Raw genomic sequence first — 9,771 nt, forward strand, 5'->3', positions numbered from 1 at the left:
CAGCTGTCTGAATTATCTACTACTTATCTGGACCCCTAGACTGAGTCTCAAAACCTAAGAGGTAGGGAGAGGGGGTCAATACAGATGTACTAGTACGCAGAGCATATCCAAAATAATCATTTATTATTCAACATATATGAGAGAAATTTAAAATACTTCATAAGTATATCAAATACTAGGAATTCACATGGGCATTTTAAAGACTCCATAAAAATCATCTCAACTCTAAGAAATCTATGTTACTTCTGCGCTAGGTGGTATACCCTACAACTCAAAAAAATTCCATGGGCTATATGGAAACTGCCATTAACTCGGCAGCGAAGCCCCCAACCTAAGTGTGCCGCAAGGGTCCACACGGCCATCGCCAGCATACAACAATAGTCTACCCGTATCGGCAAATATGGTTTTAGGATAAGAGTTGCTTGAACTCGCACCTTTTTCAGGCAACCACCTAACCCTCTTTAAGCCCCTTTTTAAAACTCTATCAAAACATACAGTGTCTGAAAACATACTCTGAAAATATGCTCTGAAAACATAATCTGTTATGGCATAAATACATATGGTATCGTCATAACATTGACTTCCAAGTCACATCTCTGAGCCATTATTAGTCTATCATAAATCTCTGTATTCAAAACACAAGTTTTGAGACCAGCATTTCAATAATTCAATTTGATGAATCTTTTTTGTCAAACCTCAAGTAAACACATGCAATTCTTTCTCATACACACAAGAACATATTGATATGAAGAAACACCCTCTCAACAATTCCAAATCATGATTAAATGCCAGGATATTGCAAAAACATCTTTCAAATCACAAAACCATAATCTTTAATGCAATACAAGAGAGGAAGTTCATAATTTATGCTCTCAACAATCTTAAATCTCAAATTCATACATATACATATATATGTAAATCAATTTAGGAGAAAAGACCACAAGGCCAAAGAAATAGTAGCATTGAAACTTTTGAAATGCATAATCAATAATATAGTTTTCAAAACCCCCATAAAATACATGCATCAAAACCTTTAAATCATGCTTTAACAATTTCAAGCCCATGTAGTTTTTAGAATAAACCCCACGTACCTCGATTACGAAGAATAAGGGGTGATCCATGAAGCCTATGGTTTGAGGATTCCAAATCTTTAGTCAATTTTGAAAACCCACAGTTGAATCTTGAGTTTCTTAGAGGAGAAGTATATGAACTAGGGTTTTTGTTTTGAGGAAAATCTTGAGAATGTCATATATTCTGCTTATAGAGGTTTTAATCTATTGTTTGGACATTTTAAGAGGCTTGAAAAAAGTCCAAATTAACCTTGTTAACTTCTTGACGAAGCTAAAAAAATTAAATCGGGAACCTGATTTTATGGGCCACTGCGACGCGCCACCATCGCGATGGCTCACTGGAAATTGACGAGTGGGAAATTGGGATCCTCCGCAATGCGCCACTATCATGATGTCCTACTGGAATTTGACAATTGCTAATTAAAGCCACTCCGCAGCGCGCTAAACACCAGAATGATGATGTTTTTTGACTAGCACATAAAATAGCAATAACTTCTTCACCGAGTGTCCGTTTTGGACGAATCTTATATCGACGAAAAGCTTATTCAGTCATCTACGTAATGAAAAGTTGAAATCTAAGGGATTCCACAGGGAAATAAGTATAAATCATTCTAGAATCCAATACTTGATATTTTAGGGACAAAAATTTAGCTAAGAAAAACTTTGGGGCATTACAATATCCCCCCTTGGGAACATTCATCCCCGAATGTTGACGTGGGATACATACAAGCATAATTTCAAGCATACTAAGGCATAGAAGGAATAAGATAAGGATTGTACTTTCCATTTCATCATCCATTGGATCAAAAAGGTTTGGGTATCTAGCTCTCATGTCAACTTCTGATTTCCAAGTCGCTTCTTCAATTTTCTAGTTTCTCCACAACACTTTAACTGAGGCTATCTCTTTGTTCCTCAATCTTCTAGATTGGCGAGCCAAAATCTCTATAGGCTCTTCTTCATAGGATAAGGAGTCTATCACTTTGATTTCTTCGACAGGCAATACTAAAGAATGGTCTCCAATACACTTCTTCAACATAGATATATGAAATACCGGATGAACCAAACCCAAACTAGCTGGCAATTCTAGCTCATAAGGAACTCCACCTATCCTTCTCACAATTTGATATGGTCCTATATAGCAAGGACTCTGCTTACCTTTCTTCCCAAATTGCATGACTCCCTTCATGGGAGAAACCTTGAGAAACACCTAATCTCCAACCTCAAACTCTAGATTTCTTCTCCTAACATCGGCGTAGGACTTTTGACAACTCTGATCTATCTTAAGTCGTTCTCTAATGACTTTCACATCCTCTATTGCAGGATGAACAAGATCAGGCCCAAATATTTGAATCTCACCTACTTCATACCATCTTATCGGGAACCTACATCTCCTCCCATACAAGGCCTCAAATAGAGACATCTTAATACTGGCATGGTAGCTATTATTATATGCAAACTCTATTAGTGGAAAGTGATCCACCCAACTACCTTTAAAATCAATCACGTAGGCCCTCAACATATGCTGAAGGGTCTGAATGGTGCACTCAGCTTGCCCATCTGTCTGAGGGTGGAAAGCTATGCTCAAATTCACTTGGGTACCTAAACCATTCTAACAAGATCTCCAAAACTGAGAAGAAAATTGTGTACCTCGTTCAGATATGATAGACACAGGTGCTCCATGCAAACGAACAACTTATGTAATGAACAGCTTGGCATAATCCTCTCCCGAATAATTTGTCCTGACAGGTAGAAAGTGAGCTGACTTGGTCAACCTATCTACAATCACCCAAATGGAATCATACTGGTTTCAGGACCTCAAAAGTTCTGTAGTGAAGTCCATATTAAGCATCTCCCACTTCCACAAAGTCAAAGCTATCTCTTGAGAAGAACTACCTGGCTTTAAATGTTCACTTTAACTAGTTGACAATTCAAACACTTGGCAATATAGTTAGACACACCATACCTCTTAGTAGAGCCAGGGTGAACAACATACCTTGACGTTTAAGCTTCGTCAAGGATTTTGTTCCTTAGACTATCTACATCTGGCACACACAACCTACCCTGGTATCTCAAAACACCATCACCACCAACTTCAAAAGAAAATACCTTTTGTTGACCTACATCTTTCTTGATCTGCATCAAGATGGGATCTTTAACTTGCTTCTCTTTGACTTTTGCACAAAGGAAAGATTTAGCTATCTCATGAACAACCACTCCTCCATCCTCAGAATCCAAAAGTCGCACTCCTAGATTTGCAAGCTGGTGAATATCCTTCACCATCTCCCTGTTCTCTTCCTCAACATGAGAAAGATTACCCATAGACAACCTGCTAAGGGCATCAGCCACCATATTTTCCTTGCCTGGATAATAGTACAGGCTCATGCCATAGTTTTTTAGGAATTCCAACCACCGTCTCTACCTTATATTCAATTCTTTCTGCGAGAAAACATACTATAAACTCTTGTGGTCAGTAAATATATCAACGTGAACCCCATGCAAATAGTGCCGCCAGATCTTAAGTACAAAAACCATAGTCATTAACTCCAAGTCATGAGTAGGGTAGTTTCACTCGTGCACCTTCAACTGCCTAGATGAATAAGCTACTACCTTACCGTGCTGCATAAGAACGCACCCAAGTCCCACTCGAGATGCATCACAGTATACGATAAAACCTTCTGTACCCTCCGAAAGGTCACAATAGGAGCAGTAGTCAACCTATCTTTCAACTTCTCAAAACTATTCTCACAAGATTCAGACCACAAAAACTTTACCTTTCTCGAACTCAACTTAGAAAGTGGTGCAGCTATGGAAGAAAAAACTCTCGACGAATCTTCTGTAATAACCCACCAAACCCAAGAAGCTCCAAATGTCAGTTGGAGTTGTGGGTCTGGGCTATTTTCTCACTGCCTCAATCTTTTAGGGATCCACCTTAATTCCTTCACTAGACACAACATGCCCCAAGAACGCAATAGCATTCACCAGAATTCACACTTGGAAAATTTTACATACAATTTATGATCTTTAAGGGCCTGAAGGATGATTCGAAGGTGATTAGCATGGTCCTCCTCTCTCTTAGAATATACCAAAATGTCATCAATGAAAATAATGACAAACAGATCCAGAAACTGATGAAAAACCCTATTCATTAGATCCATAAAAGCTGCAGGGGCATTAGTCAACCCGAAGAACATGACTAAGAATTTATAATGGCCGTATCTGGTTTGGAAAGCTGTTTTGGGAATATCTGACTCTGTAACTTTCAATTGGTGATATCCTGAATGAAGGTCTATCTTTGAAAAACATTTAGCACCGTGAAGTTGATCAAAAAGATCATCAATCCTGGGAAAGGGATATTTATTTTTGATTGTGACCTTATTCTACTGGCAGTAATCTATGCACATACAAAGGGAGCTGTCTTTCTTTCACATGAAAAGTACAGGTACACCCCAGGGAGACACACTGGGGTGGATAAAACCTTTATCTAGAAGATCTGCTAGTTGTTTTTTCAACTTTTCTAGCTCTGGAAGAGCCATCCTATATGGTGGAATAGAAATAGGATGGGTATCTAGCAATAAATCAATACGAAAATCTATCTCCCTATCAGGTGGTATTCCTAGGAGATCATCTGGAAAGACTGAAGAGAAAGACTTTTGGTACTAGAATCTTTAACCCAAATAAGATGATACAAGCAACCTTTGGAAATAAGTTTATGGGCCCTGAGATAAGATATGAAGTGCCCTCTAGGTGCTAGAGAATGTCTCTCCCATTCTATCACAGACTCATTCGGAAAAAAAAATGACTCTTCGGGTCCTACAATTCAAGGTGGCATAGCATGAATGGAGCCACTCTATCCTTAAGATGGCATCAAAATCAACCATATCAAGTTCTATGAGATTCACCTCAGTATCCCGACTGAAAATAGACACAACACAATTTCTATACACCCTTCTATCCATAACAGAATCTCCCACTGAGGTGGAAACCGAAAAAGGTTCAGCAATTACATCAGGCTCAAATCTAAAACTAACAGCTACGTATGGGGTCACATAAGACAAGGTAGACCCTGGATCAAGTAATACATACACATTACAAGAAAAGATTTGCAACGTACCAATAACTACATCTGGTGAGGCCTCTGCCTCCTGATGGTTGGTCAAAGCATACAACCGAGTTCGATCATTTTTGGTGGCTGAAGTGGTACCCTTTTGAGGTAGTGGTGCAAATGAATTCGCCTGTGACTTGGCTCCTCCAATATTACTCTTTGCTATCGGACAGTCTCTCTAGATATGGCCTGGCTGGCCATATGAATAACGCAAAGTGCCAAACTGACATCTCCCTGGATGATTCCTTCTGCATCTTCCACAGCACAGATAGGACCGAGAGGTCTGGGCTACACATCCCTACGACTGCGTACCCTGTATCCTCGATCTATGACTAGACTAAAAATTCTAGGTTCACTGCTAAGTTGTGGGTCTGGATGCTAGAGCACTAGCTGCCGACTATGCATTACTCTAATTCTTTTTATTTTGCTATTTGTCGCCCCAATTATCGCTCTACTGCTGACTATGACTCTAGTTTGTCGCTCTAGCTCTCTTTGCCTGTCTGTCATATTCCCTAGATTCGGCTATCTTCTTATTCTTCTACTCAACTTGTTGTATGTGAACTGACGGTCTAGTAAAGTCCATTCCCTGTTCAGCATATCTCCCTGACACTCAAGCACCAAATTATCTGAAAGGCCGAAAGCAAACTTCCTCATTCGGACTTTCCTACTACTCATCATTTCAGGAGCATAATGGGCCAGCTGGTTAAACTTTAAAGTATACTCCTGAACACTCATTTTACCCTGCTTAAGGTTCATGAACTCCTCTGCTTTAGCTTCCCTCAGCTCTAGAGGAAAAAATCGGTCAAGAAAAGCTTCCACGAACTCGTCCCAACCTGTGGGCTCATCACTGTCACCCTTCGCATCTTTCTACTCATTGTACCATTGCTTTGCTACATCCTTTAACTGGTATACTACTATCTCTACATGCTCCACCTGATCAACATGCATTACTTTGAAAAGCTTCTCCATTTTGTCTACAAACTCTTGCGAGTCCTCTTCTACCTTAGCGCCAAAGAACTTGGGCAGGTTCATTCTCATGAACTGGCCTACTCTAGTAGCTTCAGAGGTAACAGGCGCAAACCCAATATCCTCTGACCTCTAAGTCTGTATGGCTACTATCTGTGAAAGCATATGAATAGATTGTCTGAATTCAGCATTAGAAACCTCTCCTTTACGAGGCTGAGTACGATTGGCCTCTATCTGGGGAGCTCTAGGAGGACTAGTCGATAGAGGTACTCCTGAAGTAGGAACGGGTTCTGGGGTATGAGCTCTGTTATGGGTCCGCATCCCATAGGTAGGACAGACTTTATCATCCTGAGCATTAACGTAGGTGCGATGGGGAGGCATCGCTGGTTTTCTAAAAATCCAGAGGTCATTGATTAGGGGAAAGATTACATTCTGAAGTACAAACCAAATAACAAAGAAGAGAAATATTCTTAAATGCCTAGTATCCTCCTGCTTATAAGTGTGTCGCACTACACACCCATAAATAAGACTCTACCCAACGCGATTTCGCAGACACCCTGGGACCATGAACCGCGCTCTGATACCAAGTTTGTTAGGACTCGAACTAGGGCCTGGCCGTGATAAACATCCCAAACCATGAAGGCATGGAACGCCCTTCTCTATCTGGTAATCATACACAATATTTATATAATAAAAGAAGATGCGGAAACATAATCTTCTACAGAAACATGGTCAATTTTGAATTCAACATAAGTATGAAAACTGTGAATCAACTACATCTAAATAACATCTAACTCAGTCTGCAAAATCTCTACTACATGAAATCTGACAACTTTTTAAAACTGGGACAAGGCTCCCAGTAGTCCAAAACTGTAATAAGTGGCATAATCTAAAAAGACATGACTTCTGGAATAGAGAAGGCTCACTACTGCACAATCTGATCAGTTGTCTGAATTATCTACTACTTATCTAGACCCCTAGACAGAGTCTCAGAACCTGAGAGGTAGGGGAAGGCGGTCAATACAGATTTACTGGTATGCAGAGCATATCCAAAATAACCATTTATTATTCAACATATATGAGAGTAATTTAAAATAGTTCATAAGTATATCAAATAGTAAGAATTCACATGGGCATTTTAAAGACTCTGTAAAAATTATCTCAACTCTGATAAATCTATGTTACTTCTGCGCTAGGTGGTATACCCTACAACTTTGAAAAATTCCATGGGCTATATGGAAACTGCCATTAACTCGGTAGCGAAGCCCCCAACCCAAGTGTGCCGCAAGGGTCAGAGTCTTTGAATCTACTACGCCACACAGCCATTGCCAGCGTACAATAATAATTTACCCATATCGACAAATATGGTTTCAGGCTAAGAGTTTCTTGAACTCATTCCTTCTTCAGGTAACCACATAACCCTCTTTAATCCCCTTTTTAAAACTCTATCAAAACATACAGTCTTTTAAAACATACTCTGAAAACATGCTCTAATACCAAGTTTGTCACGACACTAACTAGGGCCTGGCTGTGACGGATATCCCGAACCATGCAGGCCCAGAACGCCCTTCTCTATTTGGTAATCATGCACAATATTTATATAATAAAATAAGATGCCGAAACATAATCTACTACGGAAACATGGTCAATTACGAATTCAACATAATTATGGAAACTGTAAATCAACTACATCTAAATAACATCTGACTCAGTCAGCAAAATCTCTACTATATGAAAATCTGACAACTTTCTAAAATTGGGACAAGGCCCCCAGTAGACCAAACCTGAAATAAGTGATTAATCTGAAAATACAGGCCTTCTGGAATAGAGAAGGCTCACTACTGCACAATCTGATCAGTTGTCTGAATTATCTACTACTTATCTAGACCCCTAGACTGAGTCACAGAATCTAAGAGGTAGGGGAGAGAGTCAATACAGATGTCCTGGTACGCAGAGCATATCCAAATTAACCATTTATTATTCAACATATATGAGAGCAATTTAAAATAGTTCATAAGTATATCAAATAGTAAGAATTCACATGGGCATTTTAAAGACTCTATAAAAAATCATTATGTAACACCCTAACTTAGGAAGGAGTCCTACATCGGCAAAACACAAGAGGGATACTGGGTATATAAGTAAGAAAGCCTTACTCCCTAATGATGCATTTTAAAGTCCTGCGGGCCTAGGCCCAGACTGGATAATATTACTAGTGGGTTGGGACGTGACAGGAATATCTCGGGCCTGTATGGTTCGGGATGCCCGTCACTGCCAGGACCTCGGGTAGGGTCATAACATTAAATCACATTTAGTCCCCCACACGATCACAACATATAGATAATCACATATTTCATGATTATTTTTCACCCTTAACATGCATTTTGGTATATAAATTAACTACCCAATCAAGTTTGAAGAGTTAAGCCATAACCTACCTCAAATGCCAGAATTGGTCCTACACCCCAAAGTACAACTCCTCACGAATAATCCCAAAACCAACTAAAACCATGAAATATAGAATCTACGCTTAAAAACAAAGTCAATGATATTCATATTGCCTACTTTAGGTTCTGGATCAAATCGGACCTCCAAAATGAATTTTCAAAAAAAAGGACAAAATCTTAACTTTATTTTTAAAATGTGTTTCTCATACATTTAGGAATCAACATTTGAAAACCCAAGTCAAATCGAGTCAAATACGAGGTTCAAATCAAAGAAAAATCATTTTTAGTCTTTGTCGAGTAATCCTTTAAAATTCGTTAAAAATTCAAGAAGTGAGGATGGTTTGAAGATTAAATCGAGAAATAACAAGTAATTATAGGATTAGGAACATTATTCAAGTAAAAAGGAGAGAAATTTGATGATAAATTAAGTAATAAGGTGTAACACCCCGTATTTCCCTAGCATAATCTAAGTCCTAATGCATGAGTGTTCGTATATGAAATTTTTGAAACACTCATCATTTTTTAATTTAGAGCATTCCATTGCGTAGTAAATTCAGTTAGCTTTCTAACGATATAAAATTTGCCTAAATTCGAGAACCGGGTAAGAAGTTATGATGATTTTAAGTTTCAGTCGTTAAACAACTTTATTTTAACCCTTAGCGCATCGCGTAGATAGTCCAAATGACAATTATCAATTTCCAGTAGGACTCCACAATCATGGTGCATCATGGAGCAGGCTAATTTCCCATTTATCAATTTCCAATGGGCCTCCACGATCATGGCGCATTGCAGAGGTAGCCAAAATGGCATCCACAGGCTTACCGTGATTATGGAGCGTCACGCCATCTGTCTAGGTTCAAGTTTTCCCTTTTCTAGTGGCTTGTAATGTCACACCAAGGCCAAAAATTGGGATGGTCAGTTTTCAGCTTTCGTTTTTAAATTCATTTAAGGGTATTTGGGTCTTTTTCCATGGCCCTAATTAACCTAAAACACAAAATTTAACCCCTAAACACCCTGAGTAGTCATCATTATTTCAATTCCTCTCACAATCAAAAATCCCTCTTTCAAGAATAAGAAACCCTAGCTCTCAGAATTAAAGGCAATTTCTTAAGAACTCTCCATTCATCTCTTCAAATTCATTAATCCAGGCATGTTAGTTGTTCATCCATTGATCCCTTTCATCCAT

Source organism: Capsicum annuum, chromosome 2 (genome assembly GCF_002878395.1).
Source record: "Capsicum annuum cultivar UCD-10X-F1 chromosome 2, UCD10Xv1.1, whole genome shotgun sequence".
Classification (NCBI taxonomy): Eukaryota; Viridiplantae; Streptophyta; class Magnoliopsida; order Solanales; family Solanaceae; genus Capsicum; species Capsicum annuum.